Raw genomic sequence first — 24,568 nt, forward strand, 5'->3', positions numbered from 1 at the left:
CTTTGTATTCCCACCTGACATGCAGTTCTCTTAGGTTGCCTACCTATTGACATCATTTTAGTCTTGGAAAGTGTAATTTTCATATCATACTCATTGCACCTATTTTCAGCTTCCAAACTGCTTCTTACATTTCCATTGTAACTGAAGTGCTCCCTAACACTTTATACCTTTCAGTAGACAATCCATGAACCACAAAGTGAAAGATTACAGCCTTGTCCAACCACTGTAAGTACCTTGAAGCATGAACTCATTCTACCATCAGTTTTCACTGCAGCCCAATTGTCAACTTTAATGGCTTTGATTGATTTTAATAATCTACCTTTAATGCCATAGTCCCCCAGTATGGCAAACATCTTTTTCCCTTGGTACTTTGTCATACGTCTTCTCTAGATCCACGAAACATAAATATAACTGTGTACTCCTCTCGTAACATTTTTCAATTAGCTGGCGCATACTGAAAGTCTGACCCTGACAGCCCCTCTGAAACCACACTGGTTTTCATCAAGATTTCTCTTATCAACTGATCACACCCTCCCCTCCAAAATGCTAGTGAGCACCTTGCCTGCTATATTGATCAGTAAAATACCTTGATAGTTGTTGCAATCCTTGCTATTCCCTTTCTTATAAATCGGTGCAAATACTGCTTTCATCCAATCAGAAGGTACCTTACTAACGTTCCATGCTAATCTTCTTATTCTATGAAGCTATGTCATCCCTCCCTTCCCATTATATTTCAACATTTCAGGTCTAATTACATTGTACCTGCAGCTTTATGACAATGGAGCTAATTTACCATCTTTTCCACTTCCTCAAGTATAATTTCAGCTGCATCCTTCTCCTCCCCAAGAACTCAATTGCTTGTGGCGTCACCAGAAAAACTTCCTTTTACGTTCAGAACATTTTCAAAATATTCTTTCCACCTGTCAAGTGATTCCTTGGGATCTATATTGAGTTCACATGATTTACCAAAACACTGTTCATTTCAGTTTCCCTCTCTTTCTTAGATTCTTTATTACTGTCCAGAAAGGTTTCCCTGCTGCTTGACCTAGCCTTTCCAGGTCATTACTGAAATCTTCCCACGACTTCTTCTTGGATTCATCAATAATTATTTGTTTTGTTCTGTTTCTCTCATCTACATAAAATTCCCTGTCTGTATCAGTCCTTGTTTAGAGCCAGTTCTAGTATGCTTTCTTTTTACGTTTACAAGCTACCCTCACTTCATCGTTCCACCAAGATGTTTGCTTTTTCCGCATCTTTACACACTTGTTCCTAGGCATTCCCTTGCTGTTTCTACAACATCATCCCTGTATGCAACCGATTCTCATTCTATATCCTGAAACTGCTTACAGTTCTAGTGTTTAAAATTTTTCACTGCTGGTAATCATATTCACATGCCTCTAATTTCCTCGTCTTGGAGATTTTATCTGCAGACGATTTCAATTTGTCTATCCTAGGCCTAGAGATACTTAGTTCACTACAGATCAGATAGTGGTCTGTGTGATCAGAAATTCCCTAGAGTATGTGCACATTATGTCCGAGATTCCCATTCCATAGCAACTGGTATCCCAACTCTTAGGACACGCGACCGTTAGACCAAGAAGCTTGCATTGAAATTGCCTACGAGTACTGTCCTGCTTTTTCTCTTGACCCTGACTATGATGCCATTCAGTGCTTCATAACACTTGTCAACTTCATCCTCATTTGTACCCTCACAAGGAGAATACACTGAGACAGTTCTCATCCTAATTCCAACAACTGCCAAGTCTACCCACATCATACGCTCATTTACGTGCCTAACAGAAACTGTGTTGCGTGCAATAGTATTCCTGATGAACATTCCTACCCCACACTGTTCCCTTCCCTTTTTAACACCTGTTGAGGATACTTTATAATCTCCTATATCTTTCTTACCTCCCCATACCTGAATATCACTGGCTCCTAACACATCCAGATGCATCCTCCTTGCTAACTCAACCAGTACTTTCTACCTTAAGCCCCATTAATATTGATATCGAATATAGTTTTATGCGTAAAGTTGTTTCCACGGCGTTCCTCGCCCATCATATGGAAGTAGGACAACGTTACTCCCATAGGTACGAGGCTTGCTTAAAACGTTCTGAGAGTGCTTTTAAAAAAATTATGTGAATCAGGATACTACCCTATTTACACCTAGTCCCAGTGACGATCTCTCCTCTAATGGGTTAGGGTGCACCAGTGGATTGTATAAACCTAGCTACCTGAGCACAAGAAGGGCCATGACTCAGAATATGTCCAAGATTCCCATTCCATAGCAACTGGTATCCCAACTCTTTGGACACGTGACCATTCGACCAAGAAGCTGAACTGTTACATACTGCTTTCACCCCATTATTTAAAAAAGTTAATATATTAACAGTGATTTATTATTGCAGTATTTCCTTCAGTAGCCTATATTAAGCTTAGAATAAAGGAGCAAATAAGAAACAAAATATACTGAATATGTTTTGGTAATAACAACATGGAAAGAGTAGGTCAAGCAGCAGGGAAACCTTTGTGGACAGTAGTAAAGAATCTTAGGGAGGGAAAAAGGAAATGAATAGTGTTCTGGGTAATTCAGGTGAACTCATAAATAGATCCCAGGGTATCACTGGAGAGGAGGAAGGAATATTTTGAAAATCTTCTCAGCATAAAGGGTAATCTTGCTGGTGATGTCACAAACAACCAAGCTCATGGGAGGAAGAAAAATGATGATTTCCTACCTTTCAGACGGTCGATGGTAGGGTTATTCTCCCCCTGCATCAGATTCATCAGCCGCTTCTCCCATTATTTTAACGATACGCATTTGTTTCCCCATACGCTTTAATTCTACTTTATACTTCAGTCTCGTTTTCATGTTTTGAAATTTTTTACCAACAGTTGGATGGAAATTATTCTCCTCCTTCTACCGTTTTTCACACCCCTGTGGGGTCCTGGGTCGAATTGTGTCGCACATGTAGATCTGGCCCTGTTTTACGGCCGGATGCCCTTTCTGACGCCAACCGTAGATGGAGGGATGTATTTACTTATTGCATGTTTCTGTGATGGTTGGTAGCGAAGTGTGTTGTGCGGATATGAAGAGGAAAGTGTTGGGACAAACACAAACACCCAGTCTCCGGGCCAGAAGAATTAATCAGATGCGATTAAAATCCCCGACCCAGGCGGGACCCTCTGAACCGAAGGCGTCAATGCTGACCATTCAACCAATCAGACAGTTGTTGGACGGAAATGTTTAAGTTAAATTTAGCGAGTAGTTCATACTGAACTGGATTTATTGCACTTGTTTTCTTGTGCTTCTTATCCAGTAACTCTCTGAAAACAAAATTGTATATTTCTTTAAAATGGAGATAAAAGCGGGCTGGAATTCCACACTGTCGTCGCCTGCCATGTTAAGCATTGAACTACCCGGAAGTCATCAAAGTGTTATCACAGTCTAAGGTGTTATATACATGGCACGTGCACGACCTTGATCAGTGACACTGAGAGGCTGCTCCAGACACTTGAGTGTACGCTGTGCTTCCGCTCTATATTTTTACTCACCGCAAATGCGGAGTGGAAGCTCATCGGCAGGGAGACACTCAGGCACTCAGCGAGCACACGCTCACTCGCTTAGACTCATTTATATTCACCCCACCCATTGACAGGCCATGTGGGAAGAGGGAGAAATGGAAGGAGAAGACCATACAAGCATGAAAATGCAAATTTATAAGGACAATCTCAATACCTTTTACACTGCAGTCTTCAAATAGGTTGTGGGATCAATTCTTGACACAGGCATTTAGCTTTTTAGATTTCTTAACTGTAAGATACCCATGTCTAGATTTATTGGTACGTCAAAGGAACCTCTATTACATTCAAATAGATAAGGTAATCTCTCCCTTCATCAATCCCAGTTCTAAATCCATATCTTCTCAGCCCCCAAAAAGCTTGTTTCTGCTTCCCAGCTTCATCAGGAGGGCAGAAATCAACACTCATTGAGTGATGGATCTTCAGTCTTCATGCAGGAAGTGTAGGATAAGAAGAAAGTTGGATAAATACAGGGAAAATGAAAGAACATAAAGTAACGATGAGTACAGGTGGTAAAATCTATATATATATAAAATAAGAGTTTTGTCTGTACATTGCTCAAAATTTGAAAAGAATGGCATTTCTGTATTGGTCATGTCCACAGTAACAAGGAAATGCACTTTTTACTTTTCTGTAATTTCTGTATGTATGTATGTATGTATGTATGTATGTATGTACACAAATCACGAGAAAATGGCTGAAGGGAATTTAATGAAAATCAGTATGTAAAGTCGGGGGATGAACCACTACAATCTACGCTATAAATTATTTTGTTCACGCTGAGTGAAATGGTAGTTTAGGCGAAGGCCTGAAATGTAATTCTCAAATATTTATATTATTAGTGGTCCTATCGATAAATATTACATAACTAAAGTTATATAAAATTAAATTTCCTATCATTTAGGTTTTATACATTTTTATCGTACCAGCTATGATAACAGAGATATTCGTGAATTTGTATTTTTGTTGCTAAGTCCATATCAGCGCTGAGCCATGAGAAAATGGGTGAACACAATTTAATGAAAATCGGTATGTAGAGTCGGGGAATAAGAAAATACAGTACAGTGTAAGCTATACACAATTTTATTCACCCTGGATGAAACTGTAGTTAAGGGGAAGGCATCAAATATTTTTAAGCGCCTATGTTATGGGTCCTATCGAAAAGTACTACATAACAAAAGTTAAAGGGAATACAATTTCCGATCATTTTGTTTTAATCAGTTTTACCGTACCGACTATGATAAGAGTGGTATTTCAGAATCGGAAAAAAACTAAATGTGAAGGCCTACAATGTCGAAAGCTCTTCAAGTTGATCAACAATAACATTATATTGAACATTGTTTGTTGTGATGTTCTTTGTCTCTTATGCTGCCACTGAACTCCGATAGATGGGCTTACTGCTGCGTACCAAGTATAACAGGCTCACTGAATATTGGCAGGAAATAGCTGGGGAGTTCGAAAACTTTCTTCTTTAGCATGTCATTCCTCTGGTTTATACATTTCCTGATACTGTTGGTACGTAATACACTGGTTCATCAGAGTATTCCAGCTATTCGATCCCTACTCTGGCACGCTATTTTGAATGAGCAGTGTGCACATTTAAGGCAAAGGCTCACTTAGTAGTAGTAGTAGTAGTAGTAGTCTAAATAACTTAAAATTCAACCGTAAAAAGAGCTGTTTCTTAAGAAAAGCTTCTTCCTATTGACTTTTATTAAATTCTACATTCATTTTAATCCAAATTAGCAGTGAAGAGGGGGAATTGAGATTTTCCGATTCATCGGGTACTTATAGGAAACAGATTAGCCAAAGAGCCATTTCATTTGGGAAAACTAACTTACTAAGAAAGTCTTTCTGAGGATGTAAAAAGGCAGGTGGAGAGTGTCTACCATTAGGCTATAATGGAAACTCCCAAACCTGATTGTAGGCAAGCGGGCCTACCGTTACCATGAAAATGTCCTAACCCAGTCTTCATATGAGAAGAGTCGTTTGGTGACTTCCCCGTCGCTTTTCTAGGGTAACGATAAGAGCAATGCAATGTAATACAATCTTGCTTACAACGTGTACACTACCTAACCTAGAATTCTGTATACAATGTAGAATTCCGTAGTGAAGCATGGGTACATCAGCTAGTCTGTAATATGATTAGTTAGATGCTGACTACCTATGCTCAAGGTTGTGGGATCAATTCTTGTCACAGTCATTTAGCTTTTAAGGTTTCTTAACTTTAAGATACCCATGTCTAGACTTAACAGTGCATCAAAGGAACCTCTTTTCAGGAAAAAAAAAAATAAAGGGAAAAAAATCCTGCATCCCAGTGTCTCTCAAAATTGAATGTTGAAGGAATATTTAGAAATTCTTCTGCTTATTATTATTGTTGTTGTTGTAGTAGTTGTTGTTGTTGTAAATGATGACAAATAAAGAACTGAGTTTACACATGGGCTCAAAATTTATGCTATTTAATGAGTAGCAGATAGGTGTCCTTAAATATGATTTAGATACATCACCACTTTTTCTTCTAAATTATACTAGCTTCTGTTTTTTAGTCAAGAAATATAATATTGACTATTGATTCTAAGTTTATTTCTCATGACTTGATTATGGACGAGCAGATTAGGAAATGGCTAGTTTAATAGCATTAGGCCTGCTTTAAGGCTAGGTCATAGCTATTTTTTAATTAATAATATTTTACCATAGAAAAGCTTTTACTACTTCCTCCTATTCAGTATGTACTGAATGTATTTATTACTCCCTCCTATTCAATACGTATTGTATTGAATATGTATTGAATATATTTATTACTCCCTACTATTCAGTACATATTGTATTGAATATGTATTGAATAGCAGGAAGTAATAAAAGCTCTCCTAGTGTAAAGTGTAAACTGTCGATACAGAATGAAACTAATATCTTGTAATCATATTTGGTACAAATCTCTCCTAGGAAGTTGGAATGTGGGACAGAGGAAAACTTTTTTTGATATAGCATTGCCTGTGGCAGTACTCTGTTCAAGGGGTAAGTAAATGTTCTGAGTTTTTCTAGTACCGGTAGTCAATATTGATTTTCCTGGAGAAAATTGTGACTTTAATATATTCTCTAAAAGTTAGATCTATTTAATAAATGAATAATTTTCTAAAATTTAAAGATAATTGATTACAACATTGAAACTGAAGTTGAAACGATACCTGAAGGTCACTGCCTTGGTCATTCAAGTTCCTCACTCATACTGTGACTATTCCTGGCCTTGTAATTCTTTTAAGCAGCTGTTCTGTTAGAGAATTGGCCATAAATTGTACTCATTATGTACTCTACCTCTCCTAGGAAATGAAAATTAATTTACTGTTTAATAGCATTTAACCTCTGGACCTTTCAGAATTGTCTTTATTAAGAAGTCATAACCCAGCTTCCCTTCTTGTTCAGATGACATGCCTTTTATTGGTAGAAGTTAATTATTGAAAATGTTAGTAACAGAGGTGTCTGTAAATATGATTTTGACACATTCATAACTTTCCCTTAGCTAAATTGTACTAGCTTCTGTATCTTGTGTTGTTGTTTGAGTCATCAGTCCATAGACTGGTTTGATGCAGTTCTCCATGCCACCCTATCCTGTGCTAACCTTTTCATTTCTACGTAACTATTGCATCCTACATCTGCTCTAATCTGCTTGTCATATTCATACCTTGGTCTACCCCTACCGTTCTTACCACCTACACTTCCTTCAAAAACCAACTGAACAAGTCCTGGGTGTCTTAAGATGTGTCCTATCATTCTATCTCTTCTTCTTGTCAAGTTTAGCCAAATCAATCTCCTCTCACCAATTCGATTCAGTATCTCTTCATTCATGATTCGATCTATCCATCTCACCTTCAGCATTCTTCTGTAACACCACATTTCAAAAGCTTCTATTCTCTTTCTTTCTGAGCTAGTTATCGTCCACGTTTCACTTCCATACAATGCCACGCTCCACACGAAAGTCTTCAAAAACATCTTTCTAATTCCGATATCAATGTTTGAAGTGAGCAAATTTCTTTTCTTCCTTGCTTGTGCTAGCCTGCATTTTATGTTCTCCTTCTGCCATCGTTAGTTATTTTACTACCCAAGTAACAATATTCATCTACTTCCTTTAAGACTTCATTTCCTAATCTGATATTTCCTACATCACCTGCCTTCGTTCGACTGCACTCCATTACTTTTGTTTTGGACTTATTTATTTTCATCTTGTACTCCTTACCCAAGACTTCATCCATTTCTGTATCTTAGCCAAGATATAGTGTTTACTGTTGATTCCAAGTTTGTTTCTGGCAACTGATTGCGAAGTAGAAGATTAGGAGATGGCTAGTTTAGTACTATTAATATAAACCAAGGTCATAGCTATTCTTCAGTTAATCAGAAACTGATGAGAAAGTAGTTCGTTCAGCATCTTGGTCTTTGGTTCAGAGGATTCGAGGTTCGTTTCTCCAATTAATCAATACTGATCTGCATTTAGGGCAGTCGCCCAGGTGGCTGATTCCCTATCTGTTGTTTTCCAAGCCTTTTCTTAAATTATTTCAAATAAATTGGAAATTTATTGAACACTTCCCTTGGTAAGTTATTCCAGTCCCTAACTCCCCTTCCTATAAATGAATATTTGTCCCAGTTTGTCCTCTTGAATTCCAAATTTATCTTCATATTTTGATCTTTCCTACTTTTAAAGACGCCACTCAAACTTATTCGTCTACTAATGTCATTTCACGCTATCTCTCCGCTGACAGCCCGGAACATACCATTTATTGCATGTAACTAATCAATTGTATTGAAAAGGTGGAGTAGAAAAATACAAAATACAAATTTGTATGCAAATTATATTAAAACATACCACTTAGTCGAACAGCTCGTCTCCTTTAACCCAAGTTCTCCCAGCCCAAACTTTGCAACATTTTTGTAACAGTACTCTTTTGTCGGAAATCACCCAGAACAGATCGAGATATTTTTCTTTGGATTATTTCCAGTTCTTGAATCAGGTAATCCTGGTGAGGGTCCCATACACTGGAACTGTACTCTAGTTAGGGTCTTACCACAGACTTACATGCTCTCTCCTTTACATCCTTACTACAACCCCTAAACACCCTCACGACCATGTGCAGAGGTCTGTACCCCTTATTTACAATCCCATTTATGTGATTACCCCAATGAAGATCTTTCCTTATATTAACACCTAGATACTTACAATGAACCCCAAAAGGAACTTTCACCCCATCAACACAGTAATTAAAACTGAGAGGACTTTTCCTATTTGTGAAACTCACAACCTGACTTTTAACCCCGTTTATCAACATACCATTGCCTGCTGTCCATCTCACAACATTATCAAGGTCACGTTGCAGTTGCTCACAACCTTGCAACTTATTTATTACTCCATAGGCCTACAGAATAAGATCGTCTGCAAAAAACCTTACCTCTGATTCCACTTCTTTACTCATATCATTAAGCTATATATATATATATATATATATATATATAAGAAAACATAAAAGTTCAATAATACTGCCCTGAGGTATTCCCCTCTTAATTATTACAGGGTCAGATAAAGCTTTGCCTAGTCTAATTTTCTGAGATCTATTTTCTAGATATATAGCAACCCATTCAGTCACTCTTTTGTCTAGTCCAAATGCACTCATTTTTGCCAGTAGTCTCCCGTGATCCACCCTATCAAATGCTTTAGACAGGTCAATCGCAGTACAGTCCATTTGACCTCCTGAATCCAAGATATCTACTATATCTTGCTGGAATCCTACAAGTAAAGCTTCAGTGGAATAACCTTTCCTAAAACGGAACTGCCTTCTATCGAGCCAGTTATTAATTTCACCAGTTATTTTCTCCAATTTAGCTCTTACTAGAATTCTATTATTGTAATTAACATTGGCTTAATTGCAGTATAGAATTGTAGCATAACTATTCTTATTACATAACTTAGTATTTTGCTTGCTTTTTCTATTTGCAAGTAGTAATAGTAATCTGTCTATACATATACATATATAGTTAGCCTGTTATTCCTAGTATTTTATAATTTGAATTCATCTAAGTAGAATAATGATAGTGTAGTTATTTTATCAGCTTGCTTGCATTATTTTTATGAAATCAATGTGTATTATACAGTATATTATTTCCTTCCTTTGACATATATTCATAGAATATGCTACCAGTATTCATAGAATTCACTATTTTATTTTTGATATTTCCATGTTATTTCACATTTCTTTCTTTGAGTAGATAAAAGAATGCCTGGGGAAGGCAGGTAAGGATTGTGGGTGCAAATGGGAATTAGCCTACAGAAGATGAGAGAATACATAGTGAGTTTGAGGGAGATAAGTAGGCTTGTAATCGAGAGCAGGAATGGAGATAGGTCTCACTCAATTAATGTATAGGATACAGTACAGTAGGTAGGAAAGAGGGAGGGGAAGAAGGGGGATTTGTGGAAGACAGATGGATTAATTAATGTGTTACCGTGTTTTTGCGGTAGGTAGAGGTGAAAGAAGGTGCGGGCTTGAACGGGTCTCAAACTACGAAATTAAAGTTAATGTAAAATTTAACAAGGTTATATTTTCCTTTCAAAAAACAAGAAATAACAATAATGGCAGGTACAGAGTAGCAAAACCACTAATCGAGAATGTACAATTACAGGATTTGGGCTCCGAGAGCCAGACACACAATTCTGAGCAATTAGCCCAACTTTACGATATACAGAATTCAACAAAGGGGCAGAAGACCCCAATCAAGCCCAGGAGCACTTGCTCCAAATTACACAGTAAAGCCTCCTCGAGGCATACAACACTCAGTTTTCGAAAAAGAGCCACTCGCTCTCAACTTTAAGCCTATCAAAGGCCACACCAAACTCCACCTTCAAGTTGTCCTCTAAGGACATATACACAGGGGTAAAATACCCAACCTACTGAGGTCTATTAAATGAGAAGAAGGTTAATTACATGACCTCTAAAATAACAATTTGAGGGGAGGCGATCTGCACTCCTAATGCATTTGTTTTAAAACCTAATCTGGCTCTAGGCCACTAATGCAAGGGCTAATCCCATACTACAGAGGTGACTTTAGAAAAGAACAATTTACTTTACATTAAGGAAGAATCGGTTGTGAGAAATAAGTTCACCTCAAAACAAAATGAGTGGGAGCTCGAGAGGGTTAAGCACTCTCTATCCCAATATGTAGCCTTAAAAGATAATTAATGCTAAGAGTAGTTACATTTTAGGAAAAGGTTACATGGTAGAAACGCTTCGGACCCGCCCCGAGAGTTAAACTGCTGAGCTAGCAAGAAAAGAAGTTATTAAAAGGCCATTACCTTGGTGTAGAACTGCTCCCCGAAGAAAGAGGCGGTTCCCGCCCCCTGCTATGTACTTTACACACTGAAAGATGGTACTGAAGTGGCGCAGAGACCCTAAAATCAGCAGTTTATATACTCTCGCGGAAAGTTCGAGGCGTTTCAGGTAAGAAAACACCCGCCCACAATCACTTTATTGGCTAGGGTACAGCAACCTATCCCCTTTGGAGAAGATACACCTGATTGGTTAGAAATTAATTTTTAAAATTTGGGATCGGCTAAATACAAAACAAGGGGAAAGAAAGGGGTATACAGCCAACTTAAACAATAACAGAAAGAAATTTAACAAGAAACAAACTTTTGAAATAAAAATTTTCTCCAAAAAAAACAGTTCTTTCACTTCGCACTAGGGTGCATTATTGTTGATCTTCAGTAGTGTCCTCTAGAAGAGAAAGTTCACACTTCTTACAATAGGGAAACAAAAATGCATCGAAAACGACCCAGTTCAGAAACTACAACATTTCCCAGTAGTGACATCTTCAGAGAAACTTGAAAATTAATTCCGTAGATAAAGTTCAGACTTCCTCCAGCAGAGGAGTTTCAATTGGCGCAAATTTCAAATTAGCGGCGTGGAGGTGTACCGCCCGGTACAGACCTCCCCCCCCAAAAGTTCCTCCAAGGGGTAACACAGAAGAACATAACCTTTTGTTTGAAAACCAGGTCCAAGTTATGATGTTGATATGGAGGTTAATTGCAGAAGCATTTATCAAAATTGTTGAAATTTGATTTGATTTGATCCATTTTCAAAATACTTGTAGTAACTGTTGAAGTAATGTCCTTATGTAGGAATTGAATATTTCGATGTTGATTAAGTTGGATGGCCAGACCGGCCGTTGCAGTTCGCGTCCAAAGGTGGCCGCTCGGACCCCTCAAGTACCCTGAGATACCGCTCGCCCGCACTATGAGGGGAGCAGTGGTGTTGAAGCACGCCGCACCCGCGGTGAACATATACAGGCTGCGGGCATGTAGCAGGTCGTGCGCCGCACATCAACCTTGGCCGGGAGGAGGGCTCCGGCTCGCCGTACACTGGTCGACCTCGCTGGAGGAGAGGGGGCCCTTCCTCTATTCCAGTAGCGGTACGGCGCCGCGCGGCTGCGGGGGCACTGAAACATTAAAGCTAGGCGGCAGAATTTTGTTGGACCATCATCTTTTTTGAGGGCACAGGCTTTGTGGAGAGGTTGAGGGGCCAGCGGCGTGCAGATATCGATAGCATTTTATATAAGCAAGCCACTGTGTTTAGTGGAGCAGGGGACGGGAGCGTGGTAATGGCTGTGGCAAGGACAGGATGGCAGTTTAACAGATCGGGGGAGGTTTACAAAAATAATTACGCATAAGAGAAACAGATTGCAAGGGCAGAAGGCCTAAAAGAGAAACCTCTCAGAGAAAGAGAAAAAAAATATATATATATAACCTTCCGATTTCTTTCAAAATAATATGAAGCAAGTTAACACAGAAATTACACCGGTTTCACCTGTGACAGGTGAACCCTAAATATCCTCTCGGTGGCTGGATTACTTAATAACAACGTAACCGGCGTAAGGAAATCGAGAATGATACACGGCCCATGAAATCTGGGGGCAAGCTTGCCCGCGGGAACAAAGTTCTTGACCATCACCTGGTCACCTACCTTCAAATTGGTGGGTCTCCGTCCACGATCATATCTTTCCCTAACCTTTTCATGAGACACCTTAAGATTGGCTTTAGCTTTCTTCCAAAGATCTTTGATATTATCCGGATCTATTGTCTCAGGTAGAATGTCACTCAGAGACCAGAGGTTAGAGAGCGGCGTGTTGGGAACAAACTTGAACATCAAAGAGGCTGGAGTAAATTTATGTGATTCATGAACCGCCGAATTCAAAGCAAAAGCTAACCAATGCAGGGACGTGTCCCACCTGGAATGATCTTCATGATGATAGGCAATAAGCGCGGACCTGAGATTACGGTTAACCCGTTCAGCCAGAGATGGTTGAGGATAATAAGCAGAAGTAGTTACATGAGAGATGGACAAGTCAAAACAGAATTTACGAAAAAGATTTGATGTGAACGCCTTAGCATTATCAGACACAATATATTGGCACGGACCAAAAGACGCAAAAATAGAATTTAGGCAAGTAATGGTGGACTGAGCGGTAGCCAGCTTAGTCGGAAATAACCAGGAAAATCTTGTAAAACCATCTACGCATACAAAGATGAACTTGTTAGCATTTCCCTTCGACTGGGGGAAGGGTCCTACATAATCAATATACAGGCGTTCCATGGGGGGCGACGCTTGATGGGAAGACAAAAGGCCTACCTTGGTGGACATAGTGGGTTTACTAAGCAAACAAGATTTACAAGCTTTTACTAGTTCACGGATTTCACCGTCCATACCCTTCCAGATGAACCTTTCACGAATCTTCTCACGAGTTTTAAAGATGCCTAGATGCCCTCCTAATGGGGTCTCATGATAATACTTGAAGATCATAGGTACAAGAACAGCTGGAACGACAACTTTCATCATCTTATCATGCCTCGATGGGCAACATAAAACACCATTCCTCAGAACATAAGGGACGACATGTTCCCCAGAAGAAAGGGTTTCCATTATCGGAGCCAGCGTCGGATCTTCACGTTGGTATTTCTCGATATCCCTAAAGAGCATGGGAGCATCTGTTAAGATGGCATTAACATCAGATAGTATGGACTCGGGAGGTGATGAACTGTCGACCGGTTCATGGGTCTCGACGTCGTTGGAAAACATACGGCTGAGTCCATCAGCGACAACATTTTCGGTACCTCGGATATGCCTAACATCAAATTGGAAGGCAGAAATACGGATGGCCCAACGGGCTATACGACCTATACGACGCGGCCTACGTAAGACCCAGCTTAAGGCTTGATTATCTGTCTTCAGATCGAATTTGACATGTTCCAGATAGAGACGGAACTTTTCTAAGGCAAATAAGACTGCCAAACCTTCGAGCTCATAGATGGAATACTTGGCTTCTTGAGCCGACAAGGTCCTAGATGCATAGGCGATGGGTCGCCACCCTAGTTCAGTCTCTTGAAGAAGGACTGCAGCTACTGCTGACGACGACGCGTCGGTTTGGACGATGAATTTCTTTGAGAAATTAGGCATAGCAAGGACAGGGGCATTACAGAGAGCTAATTTAAGATCTTCAAAAGCGGCTTGTTGAGAAGGTCCCCACTCGAATTTGATGTCTTTCCTACGAAGAAGGTTTAAGGGCGCCGCTCTATTAGCGAAGTTAGGAATAAACTTCCTGAAGAAATTCACCATACCAATGAACCTGGCGATACCTTTAATGTCCTTGGGAGGTTTAAAATCACGGATGGCCTGTGTTCTAGAATGATCGACGGCAACACCATCAGGTGACACAATATGCCCTAGGAATGACATAGAGGGCTTAGCAAACGCAACCTTGGACAACTTGACAGTTAACCCAGCCTTACGAAGGCGACTAAGAACTTCTCGCAGATGATCTAGATGTTCTTCAAAGGTCTCCGAAAATACGACGACATCATCCAAGTAGTGATACAAGTACTCAAATTTGATGTCAGAGAAGACCCTATCTAGCAGCCTAGTGAGTACAGCTGCTCCCGTGGGGAGCCCGAAAGGCACGCGGTTGTATTCATACAAATTGCAATCCGTGGCGAACGCTGTAAGATGTTTAGACTCTTCGGCCAGGGGAATTTGATTGTAGGCCTGATCCAAATCCAAGATGGTGAAGAACTTGGCCTTACGGAACCATGAAAAACAAGAATGAAGGTCAGGAAGGGGCACAGATTGTAACACCACCTTCCGATTGAGAGCCCTATAATCAATGACAGGCCTGAAGCCCCCTTGGGGTTTCGGGACTAGAAAAATAGGCGAAGAATACGCCGACTTAGAGGGCCTAATACCATCCTTCAACATCTGATCGATGATTTCTTTCAGAGCCTTCATTTTTGGTGGAGAGAGCCTATAAGGTGGAAAACGGACAGGAATCGAATCCGTGACCTCAATTTTGTATTCAATAAGGTCAGTAACACCAAGAGTATCAGAGAACACCTCTGGAAACGACTGACACAACTTACGAATACTATCAGCCTGCTCCTCAGGTAGATGTCTAAGGTCTAACAACATCTCATCCTGGGTAGGCGAAATAGATGAACATGATGCAGAATTACATTTTAACAAGGGGATTTTACAATTGGAAGCAAATTTGAATGTGCACGACTTACTCTGAAGATCGAGCACAAGACCAGTGTGGGAAATGAAGTCAGCTCCCAATATAATGGGGCAAGACAAGTGCTTGGCCACAAACAATTTGATTTTCCATGTAAATTTAAAAATACGAATTTTTTGACCTGTAAAGAACCTAGAATTTCTAATGGAGATGAATTAGCCGAAACATATTGAACAGGAGATGAGCCATAGTAAGGTAGTTTACAAACAGATTTCAATTTTGAATACCATTGGTCCGAAATAATTGAACAAACACTGCCTGAATCTAATAGAGCTGTTATAGGCTCGTTATTTAACTCAATCTTAAGAAAAGGAACAGGTGCGGGGGAATCCGCCATGATCCTAAGACACTCTTTGGGGCATTCAAAAGATGGATTTTCAGATTGAACGTTCCCTGAATTTTCGATCTGTTTACCAGGGGCTGAGCCTTGGAAAGATGGATTAGTCGACTCAGCCGAAAACACTAGTCATTTTTTATTATTGGCATTGGTGGAATTTGCACCAGAAGTTGAGCAGGAGGGGGTGCTATTTGAATTTGGGCAATTTTTGGCGATATGTGAGAAAGCCCCACATTTAAAACAGCCTTGTGTTGAGCCAGCTCCATTATTTGCCCTACTAGATTTGATCAATGGACACTTGTTCCGAAGATGGTCAGGCGACCCGCAAGCGTAACATTTACGGGGTGTGACTGATCGGCGAGGTGGAGGCCGAGTATTACTAAAAGAAGGCGGGGGTTCTTTCGCGACACGCAAAGAATCGGCGTATCTAACTCCTTCCACTGAGACGGCCAATACTTCAAGTTCAGAGAAGGTTTGCGGGCACGCCGCGAAACACAAATATGACCTATAGGATGGTGAAATTCCTTCTACAATAGCCTGTACAATCTGATCTTCAGGAAAATGAAGAGCAAACACCCTAGTATAAAACTTAATGTCTTGTATGAAATCAGCCAGATTTTCATCCAATCTCTGTACTCGATAATAGTACTTCTGAATCAGAGATGACCTCGCGCGGGCAGGAATAAAATTTGCAAGCAAGTGTGCATGAAAATCTTCAATAGATGACTGTTCAGCTATGGCCCTTACTATTTTGTCAGAGAGAACACCAATTGCATAAGGATAGATGATTTGCAAAATTTGACATGGAGAAAGAGAAAAAACCAGGGCATGATCCTGAAATTCAACTAAAAACCTTAAGAAGGAAATAACTTCACTGGTGGTGTTGACAGAAAACTTCGAGATACCTCTGAGCAGCATTGCCAATGGATGAGGCAAACTGCTGAACCCAGGTGACATAGTCGGTAAAGGTTTAAGTGGCAAAGAAGTTAATTCAGAACGTACATTATTCAATGAGTTACGGCGTTCAGAATCGTTGTCCAATGGGGCAGAGATAGTTTGAGCAGCAACGGTTATCCTATTGACTTCTCCCTTAGGAGGCTCTTCCTCGCTACCTGCATTCATCGTGGTAGATTGATCGATTTTGGGAGGAACTTCCCCAGTTAACAATTGGGTAACCTTACTGGATAATTCAGAAATATTTTCAAGCAACATACTAGCTTCCTTCCTCTGAACGTCATTCAACTTCAGAGACAACAGATCGTTAACTCTATTTGAAAAATGATATAACCTGGCTTGCACACGCTTAATTTGATTAGGAGAAGGATCATTTTCATCAAAAAAACTAGCTACCGATGCTAGCCCAGTAGTATTCTCGGTGATCGTGGAAAGAGAGTCGTCAATTTCTTTCTCTCCCAAAGTGGGGATGGAAATGGGCAAATCAGGGGACTCTCTAAGCTTGTTTGTGTCTACCGCAACCATGCCTCCAGATTGCACATTTCTAATAGTTAATTCATAGATTAACTCCTCCTTGCGCAAATAGTTAAGATGGAGAACATCGCGAGGGCCGGGCATGATGACAGAACAATTTGGAAAAAATCAGAAAATTCCAGCAACTGAGAAAATTGTTAGAGTTCGGAACAAAACAATATTTAGCCGTCAAAAGGGGCTAAATTGAGACCCATTCAACCACGCTCTGCTACCACTTGTTACCGATGTTTTTGCGGTAGGTAGAGGTGAAAGAAGGTGCGGGCTTGAACGGGTCTCAAACTACGAAATTAAAGTTAATGTAAAATTTAACAAGGTTATATTTTCCTTTCAAAAAACAAGAAATAACAATAATGGCAGGTACAGAGTAGCAAAACCACTAATCGAGAATGTACAATTACAGGATTTGTGCTCCGAGAGCCAGACACACAATTCTGAGCAATTAGCCCAACTTTACGATATACAGAATTCAACAAAGGGGCAGAAGACCTCAATCAAGCCCAGGAGCACATGCTCCAAATTACACAGTAAAGCCTCCTCGAGGCATACAACACTCAGTTTTCGAAAAAGAGCCACTCACTCTCAACTTTAAGCCTATCAAAGGCCACACCAAACTCCACCTTCAAGTTGTCCTCTAAGGACATATACACAGGGGTAAAATACCCAACCTACTGAGGTCTATTAAATGAGAAGAAGGTTAATTACATGACCTCTAAAATAACAATTTGAGGGGAGGCGATCTGCACTCCTAATGCATTTGTTTTAAAACCTAATCTGGCTCTAGGCCACTAATGCAAGGGCTAATCCCATACTACAGAGGTGACTTTAGAAAAGAACAATTTACTTTACATTAAGGAAGAATCGGTTGTGAGAAATAAGTTCACCTCAAAACAAAATGAGTGGGAGCTCGAGAGGGTTAAGCACTCTCTATCCCAATATGTAGCCTTAAAAGATAATTGATGCTAAGAGTAGTTACATTTTAGGAAAAGGTTACATGGTAGAAACGCTTCGGACCCGCCCCGAGAGTTAAACTGCTGAGCTAGCAAGAAAAGAAGTTATTAAAAGGCCATTACCTTGGTGTAGAACTGCTCCCCGAAGAAAGAGGCGGTTCCCGCCCCCTGCTATGTACTTTACACACTGAAAGATGGTACTGAAGTGGCGCAGAGACCCTAAAATCAGCAGTTTATATACTCTCGCGGAAAGTTCGAGGCGTTTCAGGTAAGAAAACACCCGCCCACAATCACTTTATTGGCTAGGGTACAGCAACCTATCCCCTTTGGAGAAGATACACCTGATTGGTTAGAAATTAATTTTAAAAATTTGGGATTGGCTAAATACAAAACAAGGGGAAAGAAAGGGGTATACAGCCAACTTAAACAATAACAGAAAGAAATTTAACAAGAAACAAACTTTTGAAATAAAAATTTTCTCCAAAAAAAACCAGTTCTTTCACTTCGCACTAGGGTGCACTATTGTTGATCTTCAGTAGTGTCCTCTAGAAGAGAAAGTTCACACTTCTTACAATAGGGAAACAAAAATGCGTCGAAAACGACCCAGTTCAGAAACTACAACATTTCCCAGTAGTGACATCTTCAGAGAAACTTGAAAATTAATTCCGTAGATAAAGTTCAGACTTCCTCCAGCAGAGGAGTTTCAATTGGCGCAAATTTTAAATTAGCGGCGTGGAGGTGTACCGCCCGGTACATAATGTATTATAAGGGAAAGGGAAATGAGGGCTAAGGATTTTTCTCAGGAAGTGGGTACAGGAGAGGTATCGCTGATAAATCAGTTTGAGTTACTGCAAGTACATCAGTAGAGGGAAGATGGAGATCAGGGAAGTGTTACAGAGGAGGTGCAAGGCAACAGGAAAAAGAAAGGTAGGAAAAGGGTGGTGGAACATAGTAGTGGGTGGGAGAGAAGGCAGGAGGAAATTGGTTCTGCAGGCATCAGGGAAGTTAAGCGAGACAAGGAGAGGATGGGATCTAATGAGGAGGGTGGGGTTGAGGCTCTGGTTATGGGTGACTCAGTTGTTAAGCATGTGGGGAAAGTATGTGGAGGAAAGGGAACCAGGGTGGAGTGTCATGCAGGAATTTGGTTAACGCAGATGTTTAGGAAAATAGAAGGGAAGGAGGAGGGCAAGGAAAAGGTGATAATTTTCCACCCTGGTATCAACAACATAAGGAAAGCAGAAATAGGTACTAACATTCTTAGAGATGTGTGGGATCCGGTTATGGCAGCACGGAAGTAGTTTAAGGAAGTAGAGATTGTTATCGGTGGGATATTGCACAGGAGGGATACTGACTGGAGGGTGATTGGGGATTTAAATGATCTTATGGAATGGGTATATGAGAAACTGGGATTGAGATTTTCAGATCTTAAGGGGTGGGTATGAGATATGGATCTACATTCAGATGGTCTTCACATGAACTGCAATTGTACATATAAGTTATAGGGAGTTTGTTTAGAAGAGTTATGGGGAGGTACATTCAGGGAAACGGGGTGGACTAGGGAGCGATGATGACAGTATGGGAAGCATGAAGTCAAGTGAGGATGGCATAAAATTGTTAAAACTGTAGAAGCATTGTAAAGAAAGGTATAGAATTAAGCAATTTAATGCATATACACATAGTCTACCAGATGTTGTAATAGAAATTCAGTCATTGCTGAGAAGTGATAATATAGATGTGATAATTTTCTCACGGAACTGGAGTGTTTATGGTAGAGATAGGTTAGGAATAATAGGAGGGGGTGTGCTCGTAATGGTGAGATATGAATTTGCATGCTGCGAAAAAGTTAAGGATGAGAAATATAAAATTCTAGGTGTAAGACTTATCTCTAAAGATAATACGCAACTAGATGTTTTTGACCGGGCGAGTTGACCATGCAGTGAGGGGTGCGCAGCCGTGAGCTTGTATCTGGGAGATAGAGGTTCGAACCCCACTGTCGGCAGCCCTGAAGATGGTTTTCCATGGTTTCCCATTTTTACAACCAGCAAATTTTGGGGCTTTACCTTAAGGCACGGCCACTTCCTTCCCACTCCTTCCCTTTCCTATCCAATCGTCACCATAAGACCTATCTGTGTGACGTAAAGCAAATCTTAAAAAAAAAAATATATATATATATTTTGGGGTGTTGGCGCTAATGCTGATGCAGAATTATTTGAAAGATAATCAGCTACTATATGGGGAGCGACACAGAAAAGAACATTATTATAGTGGGTGATCTGAATTTACCCTATGTTAACTAGGAAGGAAATGCAAACAACAGAAAGCATGACCAACAAATGGTGAATAAGTTAATATGGAAAGGACGGCTGAATCAGAAAGTGACAGAACCAACTTTTTTGCTAGTGGCTTTACATCGCACCGACACAGATAGGTCTTATGGCGATGATGGAATAGGAAAGGGCTAGGAGTGGGAAGGAAGTGGCCATGGCCTTAAGGTAAAGCCCCAAAATTTGCTTGCTTTTTAAAAGAGACAGATTCATTCCATCATGGCCAGTGGACCCTGACTTTATTTCATTGAAGACGCTCTTAACATCATTTGGAGTTGCATGAGAAAAGTAGAACTACTCGCCGTTGTGTCTTACTTTTGAGGATTTTCTGTTAATTACTAATGCTTTGTCCAACTGCTTTTCTGATTGGTCAGCGTTGAGGTCTTTGGTCTAGAGGGTCCTGGGTTCGATTCCCAGTCGGGTCATGGATTATAACTGCGTCTAATTCATTATCCTGGTTCGGGGACTGGGTGTTTGTGTGTTTGTTCCAACACTTCCCTCTACATATTCAGACAACCACCATAGAAACATGCAATAGTGATTACATCTCTCCATGAAGGATTGGCATCAGGAAGGGCATCCAGTTGTAAAACAGGGCCAAATCTACATGTGCGACACAGTTCGCACCGAATTGATTATTTTAACCATGTTGGTGCAGTCTTGTCGGTATTTACTTATATTCAATTTCTATGCAACACTTTTTCACCTTGTCAATAATAAAACGTAAAGTATTGACAAGGCGGAAAAGTGTTTTATAGAAACTGACAGTTTGCACCTGTGGTAGAAGAAGGAGAAGGAGGCTTTATTCTTGTTTGTCCATCTGAGTGAGCTAAAATTTGAATTTTGGTCATCTATTGGTACATTACAGTTGTTGCCATTTGTCTTGTTGTGCTTAATCCCATTTTGCAAAGAGATGTCTACATCTGAGTAGAATTTTGAATGTTCAAAATGTCATATGAGTGGTGTATTTTAGCATTTCTAATTACCTGTGTTGTTCTGTTTGGGACTATTTTTATGGTTTTCAAAATTTTCTAATGTAAGATATTTCACATAATAATTCACTCATCCCTGAGCATTTTTTGTTTTTAAACCGTACAAAATTGCCGATTCACCAGCTGCTGTCAAACCATTCTGTATTATATGAAACAGCTTTTTAAACAATGGTTTTGTGTTGTTCTGTCACATCAGTGAAGTATTTGCTTTGGATTGTGAATGAAATTGACTTGTCATATATTGACCAGGCATTATTTTCTGATGTGGACCAGTCAAAACCTAAGTGATGTAAGTCACCCTTCTGTTTTGTTAGATAGTAAGATTTTAACAGTACTCTTTAACAAAGGCAACTGTGCAAATTCACTACTAATAATTCATTTACGTAAGTCACCCTTCTGTTTTGTTAGATAGTAAGATTTTAACAGTACTCTTTAACAAAGGCAACTGTGCAAATTCACTACTAATAATTCATTTACAAGATAATAATATCCATGTCCACAATAACAACAGAAAAATACTACACACATGACAAACTGACTTATCTGGTCGGAGCCACTTTTACTAACAATATTCAGAATATTAACAAGATAACTCAACTTATCTGTTGACTGTTTTGTATTCTTGAATAATCTGGAAATAAAATTTGGCTATTTCTACAGTATTATGACAAAATAACTTAGGCTACCTTGTTGGCATCAAAGGATAGAGAGTACCGACCTTAGTAGGTTGCTTCAAAAATTTAAAAAAAGAAAAGAAAAAGACTTATCTAGTTTTGCCCCGGGATGAGTGAATTATAGACTGCGTCTCTGTTTTTAATCTGATTGCGTTTTTCCTGGGAAAGCCATCGGCTTCAAGGCCGTTTCACACTGGCAGAATGTAGTGGTGCGTGTCTGTCATACAGTCAGAATAATTTTGTTAAAATGGTTTACTTGTTTGTCAGTATCATTTATATACTGAATGTTGCACCATTGTGTGTTAAGAGCATTTAAGTTTTTAAAAATCCCTTGTATGTGACTGATTTCAGCTTTAATTTGGGGCTCTTTAAGGAACCCACAGCATAAACCATGTCATGTCGGGAAAGACTGGGAGTGGGCATCTGACCATGAGTTATGATTCAGTTGGTATTAATAGTGATTATTAGATCAAGGAGTGTGTGTGAGTTGGCAACATGATGTGTGGGGATTAGCGGTAAGAATGTCATATTAATGGTGTTAACATCTGTCAATCGTTTTGTTTCAGTAGTCTTTGCGGACAATACACAAAAGCAAGCAAGCGCATCATACTGCGAACTATGAGCTCAACGAACAAGAATTCAGTGCTATGAGAGAAATAACTAGGATATGTAAATATCAACTTACCGGGCGAGTTGACCGTGCTGTTATGGGCGTGCGACTGTGAGCTTGCATCTGGCAGATAGTGGGTTCGTATCCCACTGTTGGCAGCCCTGAAGATGGGTTTTTGTGGTTTCCCATTTTCACGCCAGACAAATGTTGGGGCTGTACCTTAATTACCTGAATTATTTACCTTTGTAAAGAAGAATATCAACTTATACTTCATGGCATCCCATTTATGCATCCCGACACTCCACCAAGCTTACCTGTCCTGTCATTCGTAAATAATGAATGACCATTAACTCTAAAAAGAGATAAAGGGATAGAATGATTTTTGCAAAATTACTACCTGGTTTGAGAGAAGGCAGCTTGTGTTAAGGAAAGGTTATTCCATTGAAGCTGAACTTGTAGGATTCCAGCAAGATATAGCACATATTTTATTCAGGTGGTCAAATGGACTGGTTCACTAGGGACCTGGAGGAGTAGGGAATTGGAATAATTTATCAAGGGAAATGTTTGATTAATTTCCAACTTGTATGAAAACATTTAAGAAAAGGCTAGATAAACAATTGATAGGGAATCTGCCAGCTGGGCGACAGCCGTAAATGCAGACTGGTTTGATGCAGCACTCCATGCCACCCTATCCTGTGCTAACCTTTTCATTTCCACGTAACTATTGCATCCTACATCTGCTCTAATCTGCTTGTCATATTCATACCTTGGTCTACCCCTACCGTTCTTACCACCTACACTTCCTTCAAAAACCAACTGAACAAGTCCTGGGTGTCTTAAGATGTGTCCTATCATTCTATCTCTTTGTCTTGTCAAATTTAGCCAAATCGATCTTCTCTCACTAATTCGATTCAGTATCTCTTCGTTTGTGATTCGATCTATCCATCTCACCTTCAGCATTCTTCTGTAACACCACATTTCAAAAGCTTCTATTCTCTTTCTTTCTGAGCTAGTTATCGTCCATGCTTCACTTCCATACAATGCTACGCTCCACACAAAAGTCTTCAAAAACATCTTTCTAATTCCAATATCAATGTTTGAAGTGAGCAAATTTCTTTTCTTAAGAAAGCTCTTCCTTGCTTGTGCTAGTCTGCATTTTATGTCCTCCTTACTTCTGCCATCGTTAGTTATTTTACTACCCAAGTAACAATATTCATCTACTTCCTTTAAGACTTCATTTCCTAATCTAATATTTCCTACATCACCTGCCTTCGTTCGACTGCACTCCATTACTTTTGTTTTGGACTTATTTATTTTCATCTTGTACTCCTTACCCAAGACTTCATCCATACCATTCAGCAACTTCTCGAGATCTTCTGCAGTCTCAGATAAAATAACAATATCATCGGCAAATCTCAAGGTTTCGATTTCCTCTCCTTGGACTGTGATTCCCTTTCCAAATTTCTCTTTGATTTCTTTTACTGCCTGTTCTATGTAAACATTGAAGAGGAGAGGGGACAAACTGCAGCCTTGTTTCACTCCTTTCTGGATTGCTGCTTCTTTTTCAAAGCCCTCGATTCTTATCACTGCAGACTGGTTTTTATACAGATTGTAGATAATTCTTCGTTCTCGGTATCTGATCCCTATCATCTTCAGAATCATAAATAGCTTGGTCCAATCAACATTATCGAATGCCTTTTCTAGATCTACGAATGCCATGTACGTGGGCTTGTCCTTCTTGATTCGATCCTCTACGATCAGACGTAAAGTCAGGATTGCTTCACGTGTTCCTACATTTCTTCTGAAGCCAAATTGATCTTCTCCCAACTCAGCTTCAACTTGTTTTTCCATTCTCCTGTAAATAATACGTGTTAAAATTTTGCAGGCATGAGATACTAAACTAACGGTGCGATAGTTTTCACACCTGTCAGCACCGGCTTTCTTGGGAATAGGTATAACAACATTCTGCCAAAAATCGGATGGGACTTCTCCTGTCTCATACATCTTACACACTAAATGGAA

General features: G+C 39.8%; 1 protein-coding gene across 5 annotated transcripts in view; it reads left to right on the forward strand.

Moving 5' to 3' along the window:
• Nucleotides 1–24,568, forward strand: part of LOC136864204 (TBC1 domain family member 22B) — a 276,001-nt gene that overhangs the window by 1,117 nt on the left and 250,316 nt on the right. Inside the window, exon 2 of one of the 5 annotated variants that reach the window (XM_067140890.2) lies at nucleotides 6,523–6,594. The exons of the other annotated variants lie outside the window; for them this stretch is intronic. The gene's annotated coding sequence lies outside the window, so the exon portion shown is untranslated. The remainder of the gene's footprint in view (nucleotides 1–6,522; nucleotides 6,595–24,568) is intronic. 5 annotated transcript variants of the gene reach the window in all.

Source organism: Anabrus simplex, chromosome 2 (assembly GCF_040414725.1).
Source record: "Anabrus simplex isolate iqAnaSimp1 chromosome 2, ASM4041472v1, whole genome shotgun sequence".
Taxonomy (NCBI): Eukaryota; Metazoa; Arthropoda; class Insecta; order Orthoptera; family Tettigoniidae; genus Anabrus; species Anabrus simplex.